Source organism: Rousettus aegyptiacus, unplaced genomic scaffold (genome assembly GCF_014176215.1).
Source record: "Rousettus aegyptiacus isolate mRouAeg1 unplaced genomic scaffold, mRouAeg1.p scaffold_m13_p_5, whole genome shotgun sequence".
Classification (NCBI taxonomy): domain Eukaryota; kingdom Metazoa; phylum Chordata; class Mammalia; order Chiroptera; family Pteropodidae; genus Rousettus; species Rousettus aegyptiacus.
Window position 1 is genome coordinate 92,705,024 of NW_023416308.1, and position 27,729 is coordinate 92,732,752.

General features: G+C 33.6%; 1 long non-coding RNA gene across 1 annotated transcript; it reads left to right on the forward strand.

Annotated features, from left to right (window-relative positions):
* Positions 1-4,839: 4,839 nt before the first annotated feature.
* LOC107507402 lies at positions 4,840-27,362 on the forward strand. The gene is made up of 4 exons (XR_001596157.2): positions 4,840-4,924; positions 19,150-19,253; positions 24,027-24,287; positions 27,193-27,362. It is a non-coding gene; the product is annotated as an uncharacterized LOC107507402 (long non-coding RNA).
* Positions 27,363-27,729: the final 367 nt, after the last annotated feature.

Genomic DNA, 27,729 nt, shown 5'->3' on the forward strand with positions numbered 1-27,729 from the left:
AAGAAGAAGGAAGGAAGGAAGGAATGGAAGGAAGGAAGGAGGGAAGGAAGGAAGGAAGGAAGGAAGGAAGGAAGGAAGGAAGGAAGGAAGGAAGGATGAAGGACTTCTGAAAACTTTCTTTTATTGTATACTTACATGTGCCAAACTCAGAATGAGACCTTTACATTTATCTCTTTTATTTTTTTAAACTTACCTCTCAAATATGTTTGATTTTGATTATCTTCATTTTAAATGGCAAAGAAAGTCTCAGGGAAGCCGTATAACTTTTCCAACATCATGCAATAAAATAAATGGAGGAAATAGGATTTGAAATTATTTTCTGAATGAATAGTTCTAATAAATGTTTATTGTTTTATTATAATAAATAATGCAATAACTAACATTATATTTAGCATGAAAATGTATTATAGTTCAAGTCAGAGCTACAGAATGTCAGCAGACCTATACCCACTCAAGTACAAAAATATTAAAGGAATTGAATCATGTTTTTAAAGGTTTTGAATTTGAAAAGGATTGATATTTTATTGAGAGTTGTAAGAAATCAGTAATTTTCATAGGTCAAGTTATTTCTTTTTATATTATCTTTATTGTGAATCAGGTCTTATTTAATTAAATTTGGATGTTGTGGTCAGATAAGCACTTTTTTCTTTGGGAAGTTATTGGATACAACAGATAACAGCAAAATACTAAGGAATCTAGAAGCAAAAGACCACATTGCCTATATCAATACTTGTTTTTAGAGTGACATCAGAAAAATCATTTTAATTCTTCTACAAATAGAAAATGAAAGTTCTATATTTATTTAAACAAATTCCCGTTGCATCATATTACTTTATTTATATTTCTTGAAACTAATTATAATATATTTCCTGGAATTAATCTAAATCCCAACTATAATAGTTTTAAATCTCAACTTCATGAGTAAGATAGAAAAGTAATGTAGGAAAGAAGTTTTGGGTCAGTTCATGGCTTCTTGTTGAAGTTGACAACATCAAAGTTTGTGCCCAACCTTAGCATACATTTTCTGTCATTTTAAAAGTGTATAACCTGATCAACAAAGATATTTAAAGAATCTAATATATTTAGTAAATAATTTAAACTAGAGAAAAACACTGACTTTCTTATCCTGGGTTAGTATTTCTTATGATGGGCTTATACAAATAAATGAACCCTAGACACCTAGATATTGTGATACACAGTAGTTCCTCCATGTCTATGGTTTAGCTTTCCATGGTTTCAGTTACTCTGGGTCAACCATAGTCCAAAAATATTAACTAGAAAATTTCAGAAATAAGCAATTTGTAAGTTTTAAATTTGTGCCGTTTGAGTAGTGTGATGAAATCTCGTGCCATCTCACCCAGGATGAAAATCATCCCTCTGTACAGTGTATCCATGCTGTGTACAATACATACCCATATAGTCACTTGGTAGTCTAGGTTATCAGCTTGGCTAATTGGTTATCAGAGGGAGAGAGAAACAGAGGTTGAGAGAGAGAGAGACAGACAGACACCACATTCACATAACTTCTATTACAGTATATTATAGTTCAATTTGTTGTTAATCTCTTACTGTGCATAATTTATAAATTAAACTTTGTCATATATCATAGATAGTATATGGTTCAGTACTATCTATGTTTTCAGGCATCCACTGGGCTCTTGGAACGTATACCCTGCTGATAAAGGAGGACTACCATATAAAGTGAATTCAAGTAAATTTTACATTGAACTTTATTTTTCTCCTCTGCTTAGATCAAAATGCCTTTTTTAAAGACTTACAGGAAATATTTTTTAAATTGTCATTTCCTTTTTCTTTATGTGAAATGAAGTTCAATTAATTTTAGATGTTCAACTCCATACCACCAATATTTCAAATTTTTCTGTGCCATTTTCCTCATCTGTTCACCTTCACATTAGTTTCATTAACTGTCAGAGCTTATTTGAATCCGGAGAAATACCAATCAAAATCCTTTGAAGCAAACTCGATTTATCTTTGAAGTTATAGAGATGATTATATTTCATTTTTTAAATTCTAGTCCTTTCTTTCAAGAAGGTGAAGGTAAAGGAGAACAAAACTCCACATTATTAAATCAGAATTTAAATGAATTGCTTAACAGAGAGGAAATGATGTAAAGAATTAGATTTTTGTAAATCATGAAATATATTATACTATAAAAGTTATTTTTTTAAGGTTAAAAGTGAGCCATGGTAACCTTTGTGACTGTAAGTTAATAACACCAGTTCGTTACAGCAACAATTGGGCCAAACACTGTTGTTTTACAATAATTCCTGAAACCTATATATTATCTATTAGACAGTCAAAGGTCTTTTCATTTTAGAATATCCAGAAAGAAAAAATAAGTTATTTCAAAGATCTGCATTGGTCACATCCAATTAAATAAAACTGTCCTGTTTGAATATCAGGGATAAAATGTGTTCTTTTCTCCTTTTATTTACATATTGGTTTTATTATAAGTTTCTTTCTCAGAGGCAAACTCAAAAATCATTTAAGTGCTTGGTCACTTTAATGTGGTAGTAATGAAGTCTAGATTTTTCAACTGTATTTAATGGATTTTTATCCTCTCTTTTGAACACATGTTTTATCATATTGACTGGGCCAATGTTTAGAATTAATTGACAACAGGAAATTTAGGGTTAGGGAGAGAACAGAGACAAGGATGTAAGAAAACAAGTGTATGTATTTGCAAGGTAACCTGTAGACAGGTAACGTGAGTTCAAGCAACATACATTTGCCACACAAGGAGGAAAGAGCCAAGCATTTTGTATAAGGAGCTGAGACAGAGTCTAGAGTGTATTTCCTGGATTTGTATGATGCCCCGAAGTCATTGTAGTTGGAGTTAAATTTTTTAATTCTGTCAAGTAGAAAATTAGGTTGAGATCACCTCTAAATGGTAAAGTGGAATGTTTCTTAGTGAAAATGCCTACAGAGTATAAGAAAAATATGTATTTCTATCTCTTGAAATTGCTTCCTATTTGTGCATGCACAGTGATGAGATCCTTTAAGTGGAAGCTAACCAGAAAAAAAAAATATTATTCTGCACTTCTCTCACATCCTTTAGCAGTTAGGATTCATTCAAGAAAACAGAAACCACTCTAGAATGTCCAAGTAAGAAGAGATTTAACACAGAAACACCTGTGGGAGGACTGTGTGGTCAGGAAGGAGCATCAGTAGCTGTTAGTCACAAGAAAAGGATCTAGATATTGCTACTGCCAAATAGGTCATGAAAGTGTATTTGGGAGCAACCTGCAGCACTGAGAAAGGCAAGATTTTGGGGCGGAACCGAGAAGCTGATGCAGAATGCCAGGTCTGATCAAATCCGTGGCCGTCTGCCATTTCCACAGCAGTAAAGATCCTGCTTTCCCTTCAGCTTTCCAAATCTCATGAGAGTGGCTGTTATTGGTACATTCTAAACTGGAATCCTGCATCAAGGATTTCTGAAAAATGTGATTCCTAGGCTTCTAGATTCTTTTGCATAAGGGACAACCCTTCAAGGGATAGAAATAATCCCGAGTGCAGAAAATCTGACAGCTCTCTTTCTTGGTATTAATGACAAGGACTTTTTAAAATTCACCTTTGCTACAAACTTCTAATATTTTTTTGATGATAAGTACTTATTGACTCACTCTGTGTGAAATTATAATGTTTAGGACACGATCACACTGTTGAGTTCAATTCTGAAAATTTTTATATGTGGTATAGAGCATATTTAAATAGAGAAGTGATTTGAGAGCAAATAATTAGAGTGGAGAAAGAATTAACCTTAGAGACCTGGATGTGTTCGTCTTTTAGGGCCACCATAACACAGTATCACACCCTGAGGGGCTTAAATGACAAAGTTATTTTCTCACAGTCCTGGATGCTAGAAGTCTGAGATCAAAGAGTCAGCAGGACTAGTTCCTTCTATAACTCTTAAGGAGAATCTGCTCCTGTGTCTCTTCTGGCTTCTGGTGGTTCGCTAGAAATCTTTGGCATCCTTTGACTTATAGATACATAACTCCAGTGGCTGCCTTCATGTTTACATGGCATTCTCTCTGTGCCTCTTTACATCATCTTCTCTACATGCATGTTTCTTCTGTCTCTGTGTCCAAATGTCTTTTGTATAAGGACACCAGTCATATTAGATTTAGGGGCCCATTTTGCTCCAATACGACTTCATTTTAACTAATTACATCTGCAATGACCTCATTTCCAAATAAGGTCACATTCTGAGATCCCAGAGGTTAAGACTTTAGCATACGAATTTTAGAGTATACGGTTTAATCCACAACACTGGTTTTAATTTCCAGTTCATTATTTACTAACATGCATACAACGCTTAGCATTTTGTAGCTTGTTTTTTCCTACACATAAAAATGATTTATAACCTATTTCAAAGGGTTCCATGAAAATAATTTTTAAATTAGAACATTTTCTCACATTGTTTGACAGAACATGTACCAACTAAATATGAGGGGTTTTTTTTCCCCCGTAATACTTTTTATTCTTTTAATCGTTACAAATTATATTAAGTATAGAATTTCCTGAAAAATTAACAAGTAACTAAGTTTCACTGTTAGGGCATTGATATAGCTCTTTTGACTCTTTACATTTTTCCAAGTGACAAGTAGATTCTCATATTAAGGTTCTTCTGTGTTATTTTTGTACAAGTTGTGAACTGCGTTGGCATTAAAAAAGTTCACTGCAGCCAAAAAACAATGTGTTTGTCCTGTTTCCCCTTTATGTGGTCAACAAGATTTTGATACTCAATATAGTTGCCTCCTCCCACCGCAAAAACAATTACCTCTTGGAATAGATTTTTAGTCTGTGGAATCGAGTGGTCATCGCCCCACAACATTTTGTGATCAACATACCTATAGTCATCAGTTTCAGAATTTGACTTCATCTCCGTGAGATTGTCTAAGATGTAAGTAACAAGTAGATTTTCTACCAGAGTCTTCTTTTCAGTAATGGGTTCTTCACTTCTTCCATCAGTGATCTTGTATTCATGACTCATAGGAGACCATTGGTTTAATGGTAGTGTTGCAATAGCTGGCAAGAAATGAGGCCGTCTTGGCAAAAGCCTTTGGCTTTTTGATGTATTGTAAGGTATTAAGGTTGCCTCCTGCATCACTTAAAGCTTTTTGGTTTTGCTCCAAATCAGCCTCAGAAGGTGCTTGCTGTGCACTTATGTAATAGATAAGAAATGGCCTCATTTTATCTTCTGGAATTCCTGCATCAGGGTCTGATATCATATCTAGAATTTTTTAATGGCAATTCAACTGGCCCAGTTGAACTGGCAACTGACAATTGAACTGGGCCATAAAAGTTAGATATATCATTAGCAGAGAAATTGAGGGGAAAAAAGTATAACTTCACCAAGCCATTCTAGATTTTCAGAATTTAAATTAGTGGACAGTTGAATTTTATTCTCTCGGCTAAGGTATAGGGATCTAAGGAAGAACTAGCTTTTGATAAGTTTAGCAGATTCTCTCTTATAGATGTTGTATCTTCTTTCTTTAGAAAAATTTTTCAGGTAACAAACATGAAAGATAAAATTTAGTAGAAAGATTATTATTCTTTACAATAGAACAAATCATTCTAGAAATTGAGAAATTATAATGTTTATTACTTGGAAAAGAGCTAATTAAAATGTAAGAATGTTTTAACATCTTCCAGGTTTTGCTCTGTGGTAAAGACAACAAATCATCAAACATGGAATTGCTCATTTGCCCCCAAAATAATAACTCTTGCCTAAAGTTAAATAATAGATATAGATTGAGAAATAAAACTATAAAATTTTGAGACTTTGCAGCTGATAGCCCAGATAGTCTTTAAATAATACTGAATTCATTAAAATGCATATAGCAGTAGTTTTCCAAAGTACGAAATTACTATTGGCTATAGGAAGAGAAGAGTCAAATTATTCCTTAAAGCAAGTTATATATTTTAAATGTTAATTAATTACATTAGCATTTATGAAAATCAACTTCTAAAAATATTGAATTTTTATAAAGAGAAACACCTAAGAATAACAAGACATAGTTCAAATAATAGCTTAAGAAATGATGCAAGAGTCTAAAATCAATTCTGTAACCATAAAGACTAATGGCAACAATGATAATAGTAATAAATAATATGTATTGACTGCCTGTATAAGCTCAGCCTTACCCTAAGCATTTATATATGTTACTTCAAATGAAGGAACTGTAAGTTCTATTTTTGGCTATATAATCTCTTAACAGCTTTCAACTCTTTGAAATTAGGTTTCTCATCCCCAAAATGAGGTAGCAATAGACTGATTTGACTCAGTGTGGAGTTGCTATACGCGTTCTTTCTTCCTTCTGTAGTTGTCTTGGGACTTGGTCATTTCTTCTGTATTTTTCGTTTCATTACCGACATCACAAGTAGTTCCTTCCCTTCTTCCTATGGTTCTTTCTTTCTTCTTTCTTTCTCATCAGTCTAGGTAACTCTTCTATTCCTTTAATAGAGTTTTTACATTTCATTTTAAAAATTCAATCTAGCACATATCAATTATAATACTTAATATACTATACTTTATCTCTTTGCACTGTGTTCTCCTTCACGAGACAGTATTGTCAAAAGCGCAAAATCCATCCCATGACAAGCACTCCACATGGGTTTGCTCTGGCCGTTCTTTGGGCTTCTCTGATTGCTGGGCAGCCCATGCTGCTCTGAATCTTTCCTCTCCATCCATAATGATGAGTTTTTTTCCCTCTAATTATACTAGAATAATCTGGCCATGAAAATAGGAAGGGGTTTTTTTCAATCAATAATAATTTTATTCCACACCCATTTACTAAACGTCTACCATAGACAAAGCCCTGTTCAAGGTGTTGTCAGTAATAGGAAATTCAGTGAGATATAATTACATCCTTAGCATTTTACTGTTTCTTTGTATCCTTTATGTAATAATGTAAATTAATCTTTATGCACTTACCATTTGTCAGGTGGGTGTCATGACCCACAGTATGATCATGTTATGAATTTAGAGGATTGGTACCATTTTACAGATGAGGACACTGAGATTTAAGTAAGTAATCCATTTGTTACTGCTGATAAGCACCAGAGCCATGCTGTCTAATTCCAGGGCTGTGCTTTCAGTCTCCCCACAACATGGTTTTCCAAAAATGAAGGGAGGGTGCATCAGATGCCACGGTTGAGCTCTGAGAAAGAACAAAAATAATGGATAAAAGTAAAGAAAGATAGTCTTTATTAGTAGTACTATAATACGAATTAAGATAAGAATATTTCTATCAATCTACATATATATATGTATATATGTCTATTCATCTACTACATAAATGTGCATATACATATGCATATTTACATAGTGGATAAAAACATAATTTCAAGAATCAAGTTTAGTTAGATTTAAACCCCGATTTCACCCCTTAATAGCTATGTGACTTTGTCCCTCTGAGAATAATGAAAATTACCTTTTAGAATCACATAATTCATATAAAACACATGATAAACTTTGATAGTATTAAAAGCTTAGTAAATATTTGTAGCATGAATGAATGAATATATTCTAGACGGCCTACTCTATTGGTATCCTGAATAATTTTTTTTCTTTTGGTGTAGCTGTATTTTCTAAATTTAATATCTGTTACTTTTGTAATATAAGAATAAAAGGTATACTTACATATCTGCACTTTCATATTGAAGCTAAAATTTAGTTCTAGCTCTCTGAATCGGGCAACTATTCACAATCGGAAAGTATTTCAGAAGGGCTTTGGTTCCTGAGCTCAGGTTCGGCAAGCGGCCGCTGGTGAGACAATAGTGGAGAGACAAGGGTCGGTGGGAGGGGGAATGTCTCTAGGGCAACTACCTTGTCTCACCCTGGGCTTGTTTCTCATGCAAGCTGGAGAGGAGGTAAGTGGAACAAAGGAATCAACAAGTTGGCGGGGAGGAGTTCCTCTCTTGGGATGTGAGTTGCTTGACAAACTATCCTTTTCCTTTGCAGCCTGCTCTGATAAACATCCTGGAGCTGGTCAAGCTAAGGCCTCGTTTGCTTTGTCTAGAGGAGGATTTTGCAGTCAGTCTCCTGGCACTGAAAGGTCTAGAAACCAAGTCAGCTTCCTTTGAAGGGTGTTCCTGGAGTTCTCAAGAAAGCAGGCTGTTTATCTACAAGTTACACATTAGTTAACAAGACATAAAAATGAGAATGAGATTATAAAGACAAAAATAATGTTTACAGTTTATATTATGAGATTACAATCATAAAGCTACAATAATCAGTTATACTTTGAACAGACACAGATCAGGGTAGGAAGATTCTTGCATGCAGTAGGATGTTTGAATGAGTGAACAATGGAGTCAGAGCCTCCATTCCAGAGGATGTGCCTTGCACTTCTTACTCCTTGAACCCTTTGGACTGCTCAGACCGGGCCAAATCAACATTGTCTTACAAATAATTATTTGTAAAGTCAGGAAGATGGCAAACATCCTGACCACAAGAACTGATGATCATGGACTCTCTATCTGAAGATAGAACCAGTAACCAATCATGTGTAGCCAAGAGTAAATAACTCAGCTTATCAGCACCTACAAGAATCCTTTCTTCTTTTCATGTAATTATTCCTTGTCTTTTCCCATAAAAAAAAAAACCCTTGCCTTCACCCTGTATTCAAGAAACTATTTCGTTTTCTGCCTGACTCTGTGATCTGCAAATTGCAATTCTTTGATCCCAAATAAATGCCTGTTGCCTTTCATTTCAGCTTTTTAATTTTAGATTAACACACTCTAGCAATAGCCCTTGGGGTATTGGCAAGTAACCGGGATTCCAGCAGATATTGCAGGTCCCGAATATAGAGACCCTAGAAAGCTGTGCTAAGTAGTTTAAACTTATAGTCACACAAATTGTCTAGAAACTTTTGGGAGTCTCAGGCCTGAAGCAAACAATGTCGTGACAAGATGTAAAATAAGGAGATGATAGTCACAGAAAAAGAGGACTTTCTCTCTCCTGGATGCTGCGAATGCCCATTTCTTTCTGCTTCTGTGTCATGTTTGTGGGCAACTCCTATTCTCTAATTAATATGGTTCCCTTGTGCTGCACTTAATTTTTTACTCTTATCATTCACATAAGGGCTTTCTGCAGCTGTTTTTGTGACTTATTTTAATACAGTTGGGGAGCTATATGCTCCCCAAAGGAAGTCTTCTTTTGTCAGAGGAGGGAAAAATGAATGTCTTCCTGGCAGCATGACATGAAGGCAATTGATTCCCTGGAAACAAATGTATAAACAGTCTCTCTGATATGTTCTGTTTCTCCATTTTAAAGTACTCTCAGGAGAAACAAGTTTTAAAAAGATAATTAAATAGAGAATTGCAATGTTTGGGGTTTTTAATTATTTACTGAATGTATGTTAGTTTTACAAGTATCTCAGGTTATCTAGGGATCAGAGGAAACCGAGTAATCAGTCTCAACATCCCAACTCGAGAGTAGTTAATTAATATGAATGGATCAGAACAATAATAAGGTAATTGCAAGTTATATCTTTCTTGAATATTTTAGTAAATGTTATGCTCTTTGAAATATCAGTGACACAAATAATCCAAAGATTCAGAGTAGATCAGATGGTGGGAAACTAAGGTTTAAGGGACCGGGATTATATATACTAGAAAAGAAAAAGGATAAAAAAAAAAACGGTTCTCAAAAATGTCAACAACAGAGACTAGGGATCATGAACTTTTCATCTTTAATACTTTTCTGACCATGAAAGAGTGGTAACTTTAGTGTGCTAAGATTCATTTTCCCCATAAGATGTATTCAGAGAAGGTGAATGTTACATCAACTCTGCCCTTGAAAAACTCAAATTTAGAAAATTTTATATGAAAAGTTACATATAAATCATAATTATAATAAATATAAATTCTGGTCTTGGATATTTCTAGTTTGATATGTTTGCAATTGGTTTCAGATGAAGTATTTTAAGTATATCTTCAGTACTCTGGGTTTATGGAAACAATATATATGCACTATTATTTGTTGCAGTCTGGCTAGAAAAGGAAGTCGTTCTTGGTAAGTCTGAACCCAAAATTTTCAGTGGTTTTATGGAATTCCCAGATATTGTTCACTGTTTAGTAACTGTTGGTAGAAATATTTATAATTCTAATATGAAAGCTTTCATTTCTGGCTGCCTCTCTAACCCAATAACTACATGTTCATGAGTTTATTAATTAATGCAGAGCTAGAATTAAATGAATATTCACAGTATACTATTAATATTGGTGTGGATCCTTGAATGTTCATGCCATATTTTGCCAGATTATTTCATCTGGTGTTCTTTATAGTTTTTCTGGGACATCTGATCACTGAATGCATGAGTCCAGGTAAAGTGCTGCATATTATTTATGGAAAGGCAATAAACATTGGTATATGAGTTCTCTTTTGTCAATACATTGTATACTTTGTGGCTGGGGGGAAGTGACTTAACTTTTTTCATTCTCTGTCACCTTACCTCCACTCATCTATCTGTGTTCCCTTTAGTCCCTGAAATTAGGAGCTTAAATATGTAGTCTAATGTTTTCAGCCAAGCATTTCCTCCATGAATTGCTTCTTTGTGCTCACCAAGGTATTAACAGGATTCTAGTCTAAAATGAATGGCAGCTATAAATTTAATGAGTCTTTTCCCACTCATATTTTCTTTCCAAGATAAAACTACATGATATAGTCTAAGCATAAGCATTTAACCACCACCTGTCTGTGCATTATCTTTCATCTCATAATCATAATTGTATCAAATATTTAGTGATTTTGATAATTTTTTTGTAAAACTAAAGCCTTTATGCAGAGAGATACAGTCATTGATAGAAGGGCCTTATCTCTATTAGGGATTACTATGATTCAAGCTTTGTAAATCAGTTAATCCCTATTTACGGCTAAACAAATGGAATTATTTGCTTTAAATTGTAAAATTAATATAGGTAGAATAATGGTTGCATTTACAATGTAGAAATAAATATTTTAAAACCATATGATAAAGAAAAAATAAATTATTTGTGGTTTAATTTTTTAAAATAGTGAAATAGGAAGATTACATCTCCCCCCACCCCCCCAAAAAAGGACATTTTTGAACTTCATTGGCAACTGAGCTTTCAATTAGCACTCTTATTTTGGAAATTGCTCTATCGGTATATCTAAGTTATGTGAAAACAGTTGAAGATCTCTGATTCACTGGTTACATCATTTTCACTCAGCAAAAAAAAAAAAAAAAAAAATCAGCAACACATAGTTGTTTTAAAACATCTAGTAGTTTTTACTTGAGAAATGGAGATTTTTACTTGGATTAGATCTTTAAAAATGAGTGAGTTAAGGACAGACTAGAGAAACACTAACACTCAGTCTTCATGTTTCTCCTAAGCACTGTTCTAAGCACTCCTGATGACACAAAAAATGTAGAAGGCTGTGTGAATATGTCCAGAACTTATCTAATTGAGAGTAGCCAAGTTATAAATTTATTACAGTGTAACTAGTAAGATTTTGAAACTGCAAGCAACAGTGTAGGCAATGACATTTTTAGTTACTAACAGAAATGAGCAGACAGTAGGAACTATGACTTTGTAGGAGTGATATCCATGAGAAACAGTGACTTAATTCATCTATGTTGACTGTATACTGTCTTTTGAAGAAACAAGATCAAATAATAATATCTTAGAAATCAAATTACATTTTTATGGCTCTCTGCCCCAGGAAAAATATGTTAGGTGGATTATTTTTAGAAAAAAGAATCACAAAATTCTTGATATTAGGCATGCTAATTAAAAGAACCATATTAAGAAAGAGAGGGGAAAAATCAGAAAGATGAAATACTCTTAAAATGCCATTAACTATATCGTACCCAAGCAAACTCTCCATTAACAAGGTTTTGTTTATTTGTTAGTATTGATGAGACAAAGGTAATGAAGTAGACCATACTCCACAAGGTGGAGAAAGAAGACATTGTGGGATAATAAACCTGAATTAGAAATTTAGCCAAAGCTGACAAAAATAATGTCTTAGGTTATATCATGAGATCAATACACTTTGAGTTCTATCTCCTGGTACTTCTAAACTTCTTACTGGAGATGATATTCGAGTGGCTGTTATGATTCTAAAGTTTAAAAGAAGAAATCTTGATGAAACATCTAATGCTAACACTTATACATCACTTAACACTCTGTGAGAGGCCATAAGTGACCAGCATGTGGAAATTAATTCAATCTTCTCAACAGCACTGTGACAGAGGTAACGTTATTAGTGTCCTCTACCCTCCATTATGATATAAAAATGAGAAAACAATTGAAAGATAAAAAATCTGCGATTTTTTCAAAATATATTGCTGGTTTGAGCTCCCACAGTTCTGAGATGATCATAATTAAACCCTCTCTTCCACTTTAGACAGTTTTTATTATTTATGTAAATTTGGGCCACAAAGTTCTTGTGGTTCTATAAGCTAAGAACTGCTTTTTTTGTATTTATTATTTTTAGTTTACTGCAATAATAGTTTGCTATTATCGAAGATTTCAGAATAATTATAGTTATAGTCATTCTACATATACATAATGTAGGATTTATTTAACATACATTTTTGAAGTATGTAGTATATTATGTATTAGGTTATGATATGCTAAGAATGCAAAGATGGGGAAACCTGTGGTAAGCAGAATTCTAAAATGGCCCCAGAGATTTCCAGCCCTTGTTGTGCTTCTCTGGTGTTTCTCTGAAGGGATTTTGCAAATCTAAATAAGATCCCAAATTATTTGACTTTCATATAAGAAGATAATCTGGGCAGGTCTGGAGTAATCACATGAGCCCTTTAAATCTGGTCACAAAAGCCAGAGAGAGGAAAGTCAGAGATTTGAAGCTCAAAAAAGATTTAATGAGTGCTTGCTGACTGAAGATGAAAGGGGCGTGGAGCAGGGAATGCCACTGGCTTCTAGAAGCTGAAAGAAGACCCTAACTGACAACCAGCAAAGACACTGGAGCCTCAGTCCTACAACTGCAAGAAACTGAATTCTACCAACAACAAGAAAGAGCTTAGAAGTAGGTTTTTTATTCAGAGCCTCTGGATGAGAACTCAATCTGGTAGACACTTTGATTTCAGCCCTGTGATACCGTCAGGGCCCCCAGCCATGCCATGCCAGACTTCTGACCTACACAAAGATGAGCTAATAAAAGGATTGTGTTTTAAGCTGTGCTAAATTTATGATAAGTTGTAATACAAAGTGCTATCCTTAAAGGAAAATAGTGAAGACTTTGCAGCCCAAGAGACTGTTCCTAATCTCTACTTCATAGGACCCTAAGTTGGAAATACTGAAATTTCTTTATTTTCCATTACCTTATCTGTAAGACAAGAATAGTATATTATTCTCCACCGCAGATTATTATAAAAATTAGAGAATATGTCTATAAAGATCTCTGAGAACAGTTTATAAACAAAGTGTAGTTAAAATGACATGATATGAAGTTACTTACCAGGTACATAGAGGTAGCTGTTATAATTATAACTAATAAAGTATTATCACTGTTGTTTAGGAACTTAGAACCTTATACAGGAGACATCCATGGGGATAAGTAATTTTGTGTGTGTGTGTGTGTGTGTGTAGTGCAAGTAGTGTCTGAAGAATAGGGAAAACAAATTGTAGATCTACCTGATAAAATGCCTGAAAGAATGCAGTATCTTGATTCTTAGATGGAAGATTCAAGTTATTAGTCTCCCTATAATGTCATTGTAGAATGTTTCTAAAGCTGAGAGTCCTGCCGACATATCCAATTACCAGAGTTATCAACTTCTTGAGTATTTATGAAGATTTACTGTACCATCCTGTCCAGATCTATTTTTATTATGCTACTGATGTGGAATTCTGTGAGTCATTACCTTAACCTAAGTTTTATTTAGACGTTGCTCCCAGGTGTTATTAAAAGTTCACTTTAACTTTTTTTCTAAGTTTCCTGTGTCCCTACCCAAATGAAATGTATAGTGGAGTAAGCCAAGTAAATGTAACTTACTTTATGTCTCTATTCCTCTGTCCTTTGTTTCCTCATGGATTTCCCCAGTATCTGCTATAAGTAGATATTATTATTGATAATGTAGCAAGTAAGAGTAGAAAGCAATGATAGAATTAATTATGAGTCTGTTCAGTCCAAATCTATGCTGAAAATAAGTTCGATGACTTAAAGTTTTGCACAAGTCTTTGCAACACTAAATTAATTTACATTTGTCACCAGTGTGGTGTTACACAATGTTCTACTTTGAGTTCTAGTACCAATTTTCCAGCACTAGTTAAATCATCTTAACTACTTAAAAATGATTAAGACTGTTCTTACTCCCTTTGCTTAAATGTAGCTGTACATCACTGCAATGACCAATTCATGCTATTTTGCTATACAGTGACCAATGGAGTTTATCCATTTTTTGCTTAATTTTAGCTTAGCATGATAAAAGTTGCTGTGCTTTTCCAGAATTGCACCTATTTATCAGCTTCTGCACCCAACACTTGTGAAATCTATAGCTCCTGCCTGTTCTATGTGTAGTTTCTGAATAAAATAATGTTAAAATAGAATTCCTAGAGGTATTTAAATTTAAATGCCTGTTCTTCATTTATAGGAATGCCAAATAAGCAAGCCTCTTGTATTTTAAGAATTTATAATAAGTGTAAATGCAAATTGAATATTTCAAATGCCTAAAAGATAACTTAGCATTTTAAAAATTGTTTAGGTAATTTCTAAGCAAGTTGACTAAGTCGACAATTTAACTTCTTCAAAATCAAATATGACATAGAATTGCTTACAATTTCTTCCACCACTTACCTTCTTTTCATTTTCTAATTTGTGTCAGTTATAACATTGCTTTTATATTTTCAAAAACCATTTATGTTGTTGTATAAAAATAATTACATATGCTCTATTTTTTTATATGTTGATTATAAAAATTCAAATGAGCAATAAATAGTATTTACTATAGTTAAACAAGTATGCTTCATTTCAGAAATAAGAAACGTAATGGGACTGATAGAAAGCAGTGTTAATCTAGTTATTACTCTGAGTCATTTAAACCTTGGTGATTACTTTAAAAGCAAATTTTAGCTTGTTAATATTTGCATCTGAGTTTCTTACATAGACTTTTTTGTTTTATTTCTTCTGAAGTTTCCTTTACCTTTCTTTTCTTCTTCTTAAAAGAGCATAAATGCATTTGTCATAGATCTAAGATACTCTTTATTATATACATATCACACATGCATTATATCTATTTTATTGCTAAATCGATCTTCCCGGAGGGCTGACCTCATACTCCAGTCTAGCCAAGTCGATCTGTAGGCCAGTTTCCACAGTTAAAATTATGAGATTTTTCTTCATTTGGGGAGGAGAGGAGAGGTAGTCATTTGGTCGATTGGTTAGCTGGTTGGATTATTCACTTACTGTTTTATTCCAGAAAGAATATGTAAAAGGTAAACTCTGAGTTCTTGAACAGTGAGATTATTTCTATGTTGATCTCATACTTAATATAGATATATGGAGTAGAATAGAAAAGTGATTAGAAGTCAGAACTCTAAAGTCAGAAATCCTATGCTCAAATAGCACCAACTCTGTGACTTTGGATAAGTTACATTTCTTCTCGGTGCTTCTAATTCTTCACCTGAGTGATGAGATTTTAATTGTGTCTTAACACACAGGATTAATTAAGTTAATATATAAAGAAGAGGGTTTGGCACATCGTAAGGATAATATGAATATGAATGTTAATAGCATATGGGTACCAAGTCTAGGTTCAAGTTATCATCCATCAAAATTTAAAAGATTTTGCTTCTTAGTTATCTATCATGTGGTGTTGTTGCTGAGAAATTTGACCAATCTACTTCTTATTTTTTGGATGTAACTTTTGCTCTCTATAAAATCTTTTAGGATCTTTTATATTTGACATTCTGAAATATCATATAACTGTGTCTGGATGTGAAGATTTTTTTATTCTTCTGTTTTTCTTTTGTTGGTTCTATTGTTCTGAAACTTTGTTACCTCTGCTTTACGAAATCTTCTTTATTGTTCTTGATTATAATTTTGGGATATTTTTTTCTTTTCGATGTTCATTTTTCTCTGTTTATGATCATGTATGATAGCAAGAGGTGGACATTCTCGAGTGAACAAGATATTCCAAAATATATTGCCCATGGAACTTTCCTTTACAACATTCTATAGTAAAACTATCAGTGAGAAGGGCTATGAAGAAATCAAACAAGAGTCATCAGAGAGTGATTAAGTATATCCTGCTTTTTACATTTGATATGTTAAATATTTGTTTACATACCATGAGAAAGTGTCACTAAATATAATTTTAATGTCTTTTTGATATTTCATCCTACAAGTGTAGTAAAACTTTAAACAATATTGAATTTATTTATTTATTTAGTTAGTTAGTTATTTTTCATTTAGTTTATTAGGAAGGGACATTCCTTTCCTATTCACGTTTCCTTATATGAACAACATCCATTTGCATAATATTCCTTTCTTCTCTCAGGCCCATCTACTCTCTCTTAGCCACTCACATTCAGTCTCAAAAGAAACTTACCTGACCTGTAAATTTGGGAGGAGAAATTAACGCCAGAGCCATTCTTCCTTCTCTATTTTTTTTTCCTTTTGAACTGATTCCATAAATGAGTATGTAATTTTGGTTGCCCTTCTGTGTGTCTTTCATTTTAAAGGGCTCTTTGTTCCTGTAGGATAGTGGTAATAGTAAAAGATCTGGCAGATTTGGGGTGGAATGTCAAAGAAAACCAACGACAGAGACATTAAGAAATATACTTGCAATTTTGAAGGAAAAAACTAATTAAAATTAAAATTTTAAATTTAAATCTTAATTAAAGATTTAAGCTTTGTCACTGCTTCATTAAGCATAGATTTTTCCCTTGATAGTGTGCAGCCTATATTTCCAGCATAGCTGTGTTTTTATACACATGCAGTTAGTTTTCTCCTAATATTTACAGCACGATTTAAATCTTAACTCTCATGGTATTTTTTTTATTAAAGGAGATTGCAGTTTAAGACATCATACTTTATAAAAGATAAGATACACAGTGACCATTTATATAGAAGCAGGGCTACAAATATTGTGCCTAAGGAAAAGTAAAAGTCTCAAGATTTTAAGAAAAAGCATCATCCTTTGGAGGCCTTAGCTAGATGTTGAACTGCTAACCATAGAAGATACCAGATTCGCTGACCAGATACGTGGGACCATTAAATCCAGACTGCTGCAGGCTGACCCTCAATTCTGCAGGCACAACTTAACTTTAGCAAGTGTGGTACATGAGAACGCCAGTTTAGTTTGTTAATGCTAGCTACGGAGTGTGTTCAAAGAAGAATTTAAATTAAAATTCTTGTATATACTGGTAGATATAAACACACATCAAATAATGCCCCATTCCAAATTTCTAAACTTTTCAAGAAGACACCAATGTCTCAAAAAATCTCATTAATAAAATTATAAATCTCATATGCTATTTTTTTCTTAGCAATTAAATGAAAGTTATTGAATCCACATGTGAGTAGAATCTATCAATTTCTCTGAAATAGAAATCTTAGTGAGATTTAGAAAATTTAAGCCAAAATCATGGAAGAATTTAGAAATTTGTCACATACTCCTCAGCATTTTACAGGTGAAACCTTTCAATCTTTAAGGATTATATAATTTTTATATTAATTAAACTCTTTGATAAGATTAAGATGGAAACTCAGAATTATAGCATAAATAATACAAATTGATAATCTCCCTTACATCTGATTATCTCACAACACCGATGCATCACCAACTCCTGATAATTGTGCCTCTTAAATATCTCTGAAATCCATTCACTTCTTTTCAGCTCCAATGCTTTTTCTCATAGAAAGAAGACAAAATTCTTAAATATGGCTGATAGACATTGCTTTCTCTGGCCTCTACCTACCTCTCTAGGTTCATCAGGTGGTAAGATGAATCTTACCACTGGCTCATTCTCGTGGGCCAGCTGCGAACCCTATAAAAAGGAACAGGGCTTGTGTCAACTTAAAAGGGACATCGCCTAGCAGTCTGACTGGGGAAATGGGATGACTCCAGTGAGAGCATCTGTGTGGGGTTGACTGCTGGAAATCTAGAGCCATTGTGAAGTTGTAAGTGGCCAGCCAAGTAAGGCATGGACAATATCAACAATCGGAAGGTGGCGAGCCCCATTAATGGATGAGAGCTTTTGAAAATCCTTAAAAAAAAAAAAAAAAAAAAAAATCCTGTGAGAGAAAATCATTTGGATTTCTTTCACATAGAAAACCTTTATTTCAGACGAAATCCTTATATGATAGCCAAGTACTACATTATCCTTTGCATCCAGTCCCCACCCCTCTCACGGCCCTGATCTTGGAAATTCAAGATCAGTAGATACTGAGTAGAAGAGAGGTAGAATAAGAAAAAGAGAAGAAACCAATATCAATCCATTTTTATTCAGGTTTACCAAACTACGTTCACATTGGAATAAAGAGATTTACATTATGTAAAACTGCATTTTTTTGCAATAGATTGCACTAAACTTTTCATTACCTAAAAATGACATTTTAGAAATGAAGGGAAAGTCAAGGGATCATGAAATGGTGGAAAGGAACATTCAGCACAACATGCTGAAAAAGAATAAAGTTCTTTTTTTCTCCTCATGACCTACAAAGTTTAAATTGTTCAATGAACTAGTTTTATACAAACATGTATATGTGAGCAAGAGTGGGAGAGTTGAAAAAACGAGAATGTGAAAATACAGAGCAATAGAAAGTGAAGGAATGAGAAGTCTAGAAGAGTGTTAATAAATGTACTTTAACTTCAGAAGTATTTATCTTTGGTCACATAATAGCCAATGCCATTGGTCTGGTTTTTGTTTTTGTTTTGTTTTACCATATCCATTCCTCATTCTCTTTTTTTCTCTCTTCCTTCTCTTCCTCATCCTAATAATAATAATAATAATATTGAAGAACTCAACCTTGCAAATTATATTTCTTAGTTTCTCTTGCTGACTGCAAGATTTGGCTAATTAGAGGATATTGGTGGGATATTTGAGAATGGAGAGAAGGGAGAGACTGGAGTATGTGTCGCCTTCTCTCCACTTCTGTCAGTGTTGCTGACTATGGTTATTGCTTTTCAGTGGTTCTGTCCCTCAGACAGCCCCTTCACAGCGATGCTACAGTACTTCCTGGGTGACCGGCCGTCATGGCTCCAGCTCCTAAGAAGCCTCAGCTTCCAGAACAGGTAAATATAATCCTCTCCCTCTGCTCCTCTGGTCTGGTGGTGACAGTAGCTTCCTGCAAGTGTCAGCCTGAGATGTCTCTTGAAGTCCTTTCAGTTTGTAACTAGTACCCTCTATTTAGCTGAAGTCACTTCTCATTTTTCAACTTGCCCCTTTTAATATTTTTTTTATAGTAAAGGTAATTTATAACTTTAAAAATAGTAAAACTATTTTGATTTAAAAATAACCTCCAGGATAGATGTAAAGTATTAACATCAATAAATACAAAAATAAGGGGTGAAAAAAATAGATGTCATTCTTGTCAGTTATTTAGACATCCTGCAAAGTTGGAAAAATTTTTTGGTATATACTAATTTACATTCATAAAAATAGATGAATCATGAAGAAAGCTCAAAAATTTTTCTATGTTTCTATATAAAATTTAATAGTGGAAGCAGAAACCACAGAAACAGGCTCTTAGATGAAGAAGAGTCCATATTTTCCTTATAGCAAACAATATAATTGAAGGAATTTTAGATTTTAAAAGACAAGTATTTAATTCAAACTCATGTTATCTTTCTCAATTTAATTTATTTGTCTTGAGCTGTAGTTGTCTCAACCATAGAATTGCCAGAACAATATCAACCCATTACAATTTTTGTGAGGATAGATTGATAAAAAATTATGAGGCCACTGTAAATTTGAAAGTAATACAGAAATATTAGTTAATAGTATTCATTTCTTTCACAGTCAGCCCTATATTCTTTGGACCTTCATCAGCTCCTACTATAAATCCAACTATTTACTCCATCATTTTTTTTTTTCATATAAAATTAGATTCATCCCTCTGATCATTTGTAAGCCTTCTAATCACCATCCGATCTCAAATTCACCTTTCTTAAATTTCAACAATATAGTTGCAGATAGTTTTCAGGTACAGAGAAACAGATTTTTATTTAAAAAAAATATCATGCTCTCTGTTTTTTCTCTAATATATTTTTTATGTTCACTGGTTAGGTAATGCATTTTGAAAGTCATTTGAAAAATGCTACCTAAGCTTCATTTGAAAAAGGCATAGAAAGGGGAGAAGGAAGCAATGGTATATGTAGATTTCAGAACCCAATGTGTAAATATGTGAACATTAACATAATTTCAGAATTGCTTCTTCATTTTTATTTTGCATTTCAATTACTTCATTTACATGTGTCTGGCATTATGTTATTTTTAAGATTTTCTTGATTACATTAGTTGATGGGTATGTTACTTGTTTTATTTTATAGTTGGTGAATTTTGGAATATTTCTGTTACTGAAAAAAGTAAAGCTCCAGTGTTTTTTGTTTTTTAATTAGCATATCTAGTGACTTACCCATTTGTTCCGGAAAACATGGTAAACATAGTTGAAACCTGATTGAGCAAATCTTGAAATTTCAGTGTTCTATTCCAAAAGTAATTAAATATGTGGGTTGTAAAATTGAGAACATAATAAACCCAATCTCATCCTACCTCTGATGAGACTGGCTTATACATATTCTTTAAGTAGCAGATGACCATGTTTTTCAAAAGAAGGGAAACAGACCTTGAGGCATTACCAGTAAAGATACATATCTTACAGTTTTCTGTTTGTGATCATGGAAGAGACTGTTAGTATTCCCATCCTCCCTTGCATTTAGGCCATGTGATGGGATCCTGGCTAATGGGATGTGGACAGAAGTGCTATAGGCCATTTCCATTGCCAGGTCTGGCCCCTCAACACCTACCACACAGACCTCTGATTCTCCCTTGCCCTGCTGTTTGTAATAATCTTGGAGCTGTATGTTCCGGTTGGTCTTACTATAAGACAGAAGAGAACCATTCAACTACTCTGTACTGTGAATGTGCAAGAAAGAACTTTTACTAGGTTAAACCACTTTTATTTCAGAATTAATTTGTTGTTGCGAATTAATAGTCATAGCATGTTCTAGGAATGAAAGGATTAAGGGAATGCCTAGTGAAGGAAGACAGTTGAATCAGAAACTTGGACCCAGAGATGACAAAGAGACAGAAACCACTTTAAACACCCTCCAAATGATTTGAATAAATGCTGGCTTTCTTATGACAACTGAGTAGGTTTTCAAATTATTTTTATTACAATCTTTTAATTCAGGCTTGCGATATGTCAGGTACTATTTTAAACGTTCATTTTTTTAAAATCTTCATAATATTATCCCAGAAAGGTGTCATCATATTTCTACTTTAATAATTAAGAAACTGAGGCTTAAAGAATTTAAATAAATTACTGAAGGGAACAGAACTAGTAAGTAGCAGAGCTGGGATTTGAACCTAGGTTTTTCTCTCCAGAGCAGGGGCATGCACCCCACTATGCATACTGCCTTTGTAGGAGAGAGAATTGTCACCCAATTAGTTGAACTGGCATTTCTCTGAACTGTAGTTAGACACATTTCCACTGTACTGCTGACTACTGATAGAGTTGTGCCTCTGGTGACTGTTACTTCACATTCCATTAAACTATAATTCTAACAAAATAAATCCTAGAAAGAATATCTTCAAAATTGAGTGGAGAAAGTTGAATGTCATACCCTTGATTTTGATCATTTTGCTGACTTCTTGACTTTTAACACTCATTACCAAGTAGGTATAATAATAACTAATTTCCCCAAATGATTCACTCTACTTAAAACCTTCGCAATGCTTTGTTTGCCCATGTCCATAGAATAAGATCCAACCTCTGTTACCATTGCTAATAGGTTTTAACATAGTCTATTGCTTGCCTCTGTCTCCAACTTTTTTTATTACAATCTCCTTCAAACTCTACTTTCTAAGTCTATTTACCTTCTTTTTATTTCTTGAACAGACAAAGTCCATTCTACCTCAGGATCTTTGCATCTACTGTTCCCTTTCCCTGGAATCTTCTTCTACTAACTCTCCAAATGCTTGGCATTTCCTCTTTATTTAGGTCTCAACTAAATTGTCACCTCTTCAGAGAGACTTCTCTTGGCCTATTTATATGAAGGGGTCCACCCCCATTATACCTGACTCTGTTATATGTCCTTCATGGAGCTAATGCTTCTGTGAAATGATCTGGTTTATTTATTGTTTCATTAATTTTTTCTTAAGATAAATGGTATCACACAGTATTTGTTTTTCTGTGTCTTACTTCACTTAGCAAATGTCCTCAAGATTCATCCATATGTTTGCATGTTCCAGGATTTCTTATTTATTTCTTATCCAACTAGGAAAAGCACAGTTATTTTTTTACTGTCTAGTTTGCCATTGCGTCTCTGCCACACAGAACACAAAGAACTCAACACATTTTCTTGAATAAGTGAATGATATCACATTTGATGTTTTTTAAAGAAATAAAATGAGAAGGAACTCTGAAGAATGAGTAGTGTAGCAGTTTGGAGCTCAGGCGCAGGAGCTCAAATTGTATGTTTTAAACCTGGTCTTGCATTAACTGTGTGCGACTTTGCAAAAATTTCTCATACTCTAAGTTCCTCAGTTTCCCTACTTGTCTAATGTAGATAATAAAAGTACCTTTCTCGGAAAGTTTTTTATAAGTATAATTTAGAATTGTACAGACAGAAAAAGCAATACCTATATATGTTATATAAATAAATCAGACTAAGTTATATTTCAGAGCTTCAGGTTTCTTTCTTTGTTTTTAGTTGTTTCAGTTAACTAACTTTATTCTTCAGTCAACAGGAAATACAGAATTGGTTTACCATTAAATCAGTCCCTTTTCTATCAAAATTCCTGAGTGTGGTAATATGTGCACAGCTGCTATTAATTCAAGCTATCGTAGAGAATGTGAAATATATGGGGTGGGAGTGGGGTAGAACGATACATCCTGTGGTCATTTCAGTAAAGAAATAGGTCATTATTCTTTCCTATTAATTTAATTAACGTTTGTTAGATAATTGGCACCCCTATTCTATTTCATTTGATTTTTATTTTATAAAACTGGGAGTAAGATTCTTTTCAAAATTACATTGTGCATTTTCATTCTCTGAAGAATTTTTTAAATTCTTTCTCTGTGCATGACACTTTTCTATGGCATTTTGTACTAGAGGAATTTAAGTTTGACAATATCATGGACATGCTTATCTAAAACTCTTGTCATCACATTTCAAGGCTGTGGAAATAACATGTGTTCAAAAACAGACCAAACATTTGACAAGAGCTGAACATCTCCAACTGAGTAAAAGTAACTTCTTCCCAATTCTCCCTTAGTTATGTTGTTCTATTTTATTATAAAAAGTAAGTTCAGAGACAACTCCACAAAAATGTCTACTTTAAATCCTTAGCCTGTCATTCAAAGCTTTCCACATTTGTCCTTCCATGTCTTTTTATTCTTGTTCTGAACAGGCTCTCTCTTGTATGTTGTTTTTTGGTCTTATTGACTAGTAGGAAGTCCTCCGAACTCCATCGTCATTTCTTTCCTGCAGCCCTTGACTCAGGCACCTCTACATAAAACATTCCCTTGCCTCATATAAATCTAAAACAAATAAGTTTTACAAAAGTCCATTTAAATTCTTCCCTAAAATATTAGTGTCTATGTTACTTAGACTTCCTTATTCCTTTATTTCTCCATTCTTTCATATTTGTTGTTCATATTTTGTTATTTTAAACATTATTTTAAAGATAGTAGCAAATGAAGAGAAAGAGAAAAAAATACAACATAGATTCATGTTTGTGTTAGGGTCTCAGAAAATGGGTACCGATAAGAGTTTTCCTTCCTGTTATGTATGTGCTGATCCCATCCATCTAGAAGTCAAGTCTTTTTTCCTTTTCTTTAGATCTGGACTGGCCTTGTGACTTGCTTTGACTAATAGAATATGGTGGAAGTGGCAAGCTCAGACTCCTGAATCCAGGCCTGAAGAGGACTGGCAACTTTTGCTTCCTTCTTTTTAAAGCCAGATTTATGTTAGAAAATGAACTACTGGGCCACCGTGTTGTGAAGAAGCCAAGTCAGCAATGTGGGGAGATCACATGGATGAACACAGCCAAAGAAGCCTTCTCAGGGTTGCCAGGCCATCCCAGCCACCAGTTAACTGCTGGTGAGTGCATAGCTACAGCCAGTATCATATGGAGCAAAGGAACCTCTTGGCAAACCTCAATCAACCCACGGAATCCTGAAAAATATTTAATTGTAGTTATTTTGAGCCATTAGATTTAGAGATGTTTTATTAATCGGCACCAGATAACTAAAAGCTTCTTAACTGGTTATTATATGATTTAGGGAAAAACAGTTTTTGCAATGAGAAGATTGGAAGTAGCAAGCAAACAAGTTAGGGATTACCTGTGAATACATTTTTAAAATATTCTCTTGGTGATCATTTTTCAAATTCATTAGGTTGGTTGCAAATCCTGTCAATGCTACTCATTAAGCTAAATGACTGGTCAATTTACCTCTGTGCCTCATTTCAATCATCACGAAAATCCTGAGGGTTAAATAAGTTAATGAAAGTAACATTCTTAATGCAATTCCCGATTGTAGTAAGATTCTATTAAATGTTTGTGATTATGATCATTATTACTATACTCAAGGGGTAAGCAAATCCCAAAAATGCCTGACAGAAAGAATGTTGCTAGAAAATCATTTCTCTGAGTGAAGCTCTGAATGTTGAAAAATAATCTTGTTTGTTTCTCTGAAGACCCTGTATTGTTTCTCCCATGTTTTTTCTTTTTGATTTTTCATTAAGAAATTTGATAATACGATTTATAGCTAGCCATTGCAAATGTGCATAATCTTAAGGCCTGCTTATCTTTTTTACTTTGGAAGGAATTTGCAACTCATAAAAAGCAAGAAATGTGAATGATTGGATTTTAAGTAGATTTTGGTTTTGAATCTGTCTAAATTGTTTCTTTTGCAAACAGTATGCAAATATAAGTTAAGAGTTAAAGGATGTTTACATAACATATGCAAATGAAGCTTTTTAGTTTATTGGATAATGTAAATTTGTAAGATGTTATATGTAGTTTTCTCATTAAAATCAGACTGCTAATTATCCCTAAAGATTTTTTCTAATATGTCATTACCAGGTAAAATATATTCTTTAAATATATTTGACATGCATTTTAATCAAGTAGTAAATAAAAGCCGTAATATTATTTTTAACATGAAATACTTAATTTCCAAAAGAAATATTTTCAGCCTCCTACAATTGGACATTTCATTTTTTTTTTTTATATATATATTGCATCATGCTCAATTTCTTTTATGGATTTAGCTGGAATTCCCAAATTGTCAGCTGGTGACTAATAGGTGATCATTATTTCATTGACTGTTTATATTGTCCTAGAGAGTAATTACCTAGAATCATCTCAAGGGATTTTAACAGCTGCAAAAAAGCAACAACTGTCTAAGGGAGATCAGAATTCTCAATGTTAAAAACGACAATATAATGATAAGTATCTAGCACGTGCAGGAGGAGTTAGATAATTTTATTTGCTTAAATTACTTCATGTTTACTACACGTTTACTAGCCATTTGCAATGGCTAGCTATAAATTGATTATATATTCTTAATTACACCTGTTTAAGGGATTAACCACATTTTATTGATGTGTAAATTGAACCTCAAAATCAATAACTAACTTGTTTAAGGTCACCTAGTCAAAAAGCGGCAGGACTGGAAAACCCACTCAATTTACCTTCCTCCAAATCCTGTGTTCTTTCTACTGTAGCATATATTTGACCCTTGAACGACACAGGTTTGAACTGCGTGGGTTCCTTTATACGCATACAGAGTGTTTCAATAAATACAGTCAACCCTTCACATCCTCAGATTTCACGTAGATTCAATCACTGCCAATTGAAAACAGTATTTTTGCTTTCCCAACCGCAGATTCCCAACCGGGGGTTGAAAACACTATTTACAATCCGAGGTTCCTTGAATCTGTGGATGGAAAGAGCCAATTATAGTTAGGTTTTGGGGGAGTCAAATGTTATAAGCAGATTTTTCAACTGCAGGGTTTTGGGCCCCTTAACTCCCATATTGTTTAAGGGTCAATCGTACTACATATAAGGCTTTCATCTGGAGTAGAAGGTTCTAGTGACAGCTATGCTCCTATCATATCTTGGGTAAGTCACTAGCTCTGATTTTCTGTTTTCTAAAATATTTCATTTGTGTCTTGCTTTTGCTTTGATTATATATTCTTAATTTTCTGCATGTGAAATGGGATTGGATTAGGCTAGATGATTTTTAAGCTCTCTTCAGCCCCATATCAACACATAACTTCTCCTAGGTCACGAGTCCCTGTTGTTAGCACAAAAAAATTTGTGAGGTTTGTAATGATGATTTTTTCTCTTGTAAGGGCTCTGTATGTTTCAGCAAATGAAACAAAATATGAAGAGGCCGTTTGCGATAATTTCACCCTTTAATATCTGGATACTATTTTACCACAAGGAGTATTGCACTAACATTGTCTCTTTTTATCTTCATTTTCTTTCTTAATTATTGATATATGATGTAGCTGTTCTTTGGTGGCGGGAGATGGTTGCTAGGCAACCTCACCTGCTTCCGTGGGTTATTAGGCCTTACCTTTGAGAACATTGTGGAGAATCTACAGGAAAAACTACTATACTTACAATTTTTGCATGTTAAACCTTCAGAAAACAGAGATTTAGAACATATACATAAGGTATTTTTAAAAGGATCATCATCAGAAGAAAAATTAGATGGAATGTTTGAATTTTATTTGCAGACTTTTAAGTGATTTCTTTTAAAAATAAAGTCCTTTGATATGTCTCCTTTTCTATTGCTGCATAACGAATCATCATACACAGCAACTTAAAGAAAAGTACCCTTATTAACTCAGTTTCCCTGAGTTAGAAATCAGGCATGACTTAGCTAATATCATGGACGACAATCGAGGGGACAGCTTAGGTCTGTGGTCTTAGTTAAGGCTTGGGTCCTCTTTCAAGTTCCGGTGGTTGTTGACAGAGTTCATTACCTTATAGCTCCCGAACATGTGGTCATTTGCTTCTTCAAAGCCTGCAACAGGAAAAGAGAGAGTCTCTACAGTTTCCAATCTCTGAGCTCAGGTAAGTCCTAAACCATCTTTCAAAGGTCTGTTGATTAACTACCTTCACTTGATTTGCGACTTTAATTATATCAAAAAATCCTTTAATTTTGCCATACAATGTAACAATCACAGGAGCAATATCTCTTCATATTCTCACATCTCACCCATACTCAGGAAATGGACTTGACACAAAGGCATGGATCATTGGAGATCATTTTAAAATTCTGCCTACCGCAGATATATTTTAATGACTAATTTGTGTTCTATTAAGATCTTAAATTTTGGGCTGATAGAATAACATGTAGTTCTTTTATGTCTAAATTCTTCTGATAATTAGATTTTTTTACAATCAGCAGTTCGTAATTAAGTGTGAGCTATATAAATAATATTGTAGTGAGTTATTTCTTGGAAGCAAACCATTCTTATAAAATCTTTATTTCTGGATAAATGATTGTATAATAAATTTTAAGGA